At 35.2% G+C, this 3,388-nt stretch overlaps 1 non-coding gene across 1 annotated transcript; it reads right to left on the reverse strand.

Annotated features, from left to right (window-relative positions):
• Positions 1-3,066: 3,066 nt before the first annotated feature.
• On the reverse strand, positions 3,067-3,173 carry LOC139850941 (small nucleolar RNA R71). Its single transcript, XR_011760314.1, has one exon. It is a non-coding gene; the product is annotated as a small nucleolar RNA R71 (small nucleolar RNA).
• Between the last annotated feature and the right edge of the window lie 215 nt (positions 3,174-3,388).

Genomic DNA, 3,388 nt, shown 5'->3' on the forward strand with positions numbered 1-3,388 from the left:
TTAATGGGCTTTATATTTGTTTAATTAAATGATAGTTTGTTAATTTAATATAAAGATTTACAATTGGACGTACCTATAAATAACCATATACACTCGATCGGACACGATGGGCGGGATATTTATAAGTACTAATAATCGTTCATTTAACCGGATACGGGAATGGATTAATAGTCTATGGACTTATTAAAACAGGGGTGAATTATATACAAGAAAAATTGGTGTAATTATAGTTTAAGTCCCCAATTAGTTGGAATATTTGACTTCGGATATAAGGATAATTTGACGAGGACACTCGCACTTTATATTTATGACTGATGGACTGTTATGGACAAAAACCAGACGGACATATTGAATAATCCAGGACAAAGGACAATTAACTCATGGTAATAAACTAAAATCAACACGTCAAACATCATGATTACGAAAGTTTAAATAAGCATAATTCCTTTATTTCATATTTAATTGCTGATATTACTCAAATTAGTCATATCTTTAGTCGTAATATCGCGTCCTATTGTTATTTATTTCATATGTAAACTTAGTAATTCCGTTTGTATTTCATAGTATTGTAATATAGTCTAGAATCATTGTAAACTTGAAGAAATATGAAGATTATGTATGGTAACAGCTCAGAAATCGAAAACGAGACCAAAACCCAAAGACAGAAGAGTGCGCTCAGCGCACCACAAAATGTGCGCTCAGCGCACATTGCATAAATTTGATCAGAGGATTTCTTGGCCAAAACCAAAGTGCGCCAAGCGCACTTTTTGATGGTGTGCGCCGCGCACAGTAGTGCTCTCAGCGCACCCTTACGCGCACTTTTAACAGAAAAGTATATTTGAACGTGCGTAGTCGAGCTGTAAAGTAAAAGGTGAAGTAGGTGAGAGTGCACTCAGCACACCCTTACTGTGCGCGCCGCGCACAGTGCTTTTAACCAACTTTCCAGCTTATTTAATTCCATTTCCAGTTTCATTTGAAGAGTACCAGTTTCCTTTCTGCTCAGAGACGAAAACAAACGATTCAAAGCAGTTCTTGGGCTTATCAAAGTGCATCTAAGCACTCAAATCATTGAAGAATCCAAGATCATTCAAGAGCTTCATCCAAGATTACTCCTAAAAGGTTAATCTTGTATTTACAATGAATTCTATATTTGTTACTGTTGTGTTTAAGTTTTCAAGCATGATTGTTGGCTAGTCCATTTTATGTTCATCTAGATAAATAACCGAGATGTTGAATGTTTACTATTGATTGATTGTAATTATGCACGATAGTTTGATGTTTGAATGCAAGAACCATTCTTGTTAAGTTTAATCATTTCGATTCAACTAGTTGATATGTTCATTTGATTAAGAAACATCATCTTGTTAAGTTAATGTATTGATTTACACCTAGTGACATGTGTTTATCCGTCTTTTACCAAAAGGGATAAGTTGAGTTCAAATGGTTAATTTACATAAGAATGTAACAACGACTCTTGTAGATACTTTGGAATAGCTTAATTAGTATGTGTAATTATCTAGGAGAATGACCAATTCCTTAAAATCTATTATACACACTTTCAACTACCTAGTTTCATCAATTAACATGTGTTAGTGATTTGCCTTATCTAGTGACGTTTATAGGGATCTTATTATAACACTTAGTTAATTATTTGGGTTGGGTGAATTGAGCATTTAACTGGACCAAGGGAATGAACTAAGTTAAACCTTTAGTTGATATAGGAGTGGATCATGTACAACACACCATTGACTTGATCATTCTTCAAGTCTTCAAACCAGTTGAATTAGTTGATTATAAATAGGAGGTCTTAGATGACAAGAACATCACTTACATCATGTAATCCCGTTTGCGCAAGACTACTCTTGGTGAACCAATTAATTAGTTCTCGTGCATAATCAATCAATCCGATCTTAATCCTAAATAACATTCAACATTAAGGGTAAAAAGTCTAGATGAGCATATTTCTTTAATTTGAATTCAAAACTATCTTTCTGTTTTCATAAACCAAAAATACCAAAAATATTGTCTTTTTAATCTTATTCATCACTTGATTCGCCTATCGTAAAATGGCAAACCAAAATATATCTTGTACTTGTAATTTTCTTAGTTGATCACAATTTAGTCTATAATCCTAATTTGATTTAGATAATGTCCTTGGAATGATACACGGATTTTACCATTTACTATACTACTACACGATCAGGTACACTGCTCGTTAGTGTGTAGCAATCTCTAATCGGTATTTTTCCATACTATTTCATACGATAAATCATATATCACGTTTCACACATCAAGTTTTTGGCACCGCTGCCGGGGACAGTTTTGTGTCAAAATAGAATTATTAACTAATTTGTGATTAAGTATTTTCTTAATTATTTTTAAATTATTAATAGTCTTTGAATTTTAAACTTATAGAATCGGTACGTTTAATAGTTTTTGTTAATTATGTGATTGACAGATTTTAGGTTGCATATGCCACATACCCGAAGTTCAGATTCTCCATTACTTACACCGCTTACGGAACCTGATAGAAAGCTTGGTAGGATCTCAAAAGAAGTATTTGAACTTTTTGAATCTTCATCAAAGCAGGAAACTTTTGGTTCAGAATCAAGTACAACCAAGCCGAGATATTCTGAATTTGGTGAGCCCGTTCCCCCTCCAAAATTTGAAATGGAAGGAGAAGCAAGACCGGTGGTACCAAGACAATCAATGGCGGCCAAGATGAAGGCAACCCGAACCGGACAAGGTAGTGCTATTACTCCGCCCACTGGTGAGGTAAAATTTGAAATAAAAGGACCTATTCTCCAAATGATTAATAACAGGTGTCAATTTGGTGGTGGTCCGAATGAAGATGCAAACGAACATATTCGTCTTTTTCAAGAGATATGTCTTCTTTTCAAACTTAAACCAGACACTGACCATGCCATATTTTTAAGACTTTTTCCATGGACACTCCACGGGGAAGCACGAAGTTGGTTAGATTCATTGGCCGAGGCTACGATAGAAACTTGAGATGGTATGTTGGAAAATTTTCTTAAGAAATATTTTCCAGCTTCTAAGACCGCGAGACTCCAACACGAAATTACCCAATTCTGTCAAAAGCCGATGGAAACCTTGTACGAAGCATGGAATCGTTTTTCCAAAATGCTAAGAGGTTGTCCAAATCATGGTTTGGATACCTTCCAAAAAGTCCAAATCTTTTATAGGGGTTGTGATGTTGCAACCCGAATTTCCATTGATCAAGCGTCCGGAGGTTCACTCATGGACAAAACCGAGCAAGAGGCTTATGAGATAATCGAGAAGCTAGCCGATTATTCTCATGAGTGGCATCAAGAATGACCAATTACTCGTAATGCTCAAGTCTAAAGCGCCGGTGCTTATGATGACC

This window comes from Rutidosis leptorrhynchoides, chromosome 5, assembly GCF_046630445.1.
Source record: "Rutidosis leptorrhynchoides isolate AG116_Rl617_1_P2 chromosome 5, CSIRO_AGI_Rlap_v1, whole genome shotgun sequence".
NCBI classification, from domain to species: domain Eukaryota; kingdom Viridiplantae; phylum Streptophyta; class Magnoliopsida; order Asterales; family Asteraceae; genus Rutidosis; species Rutidosis leptorrhynchoides.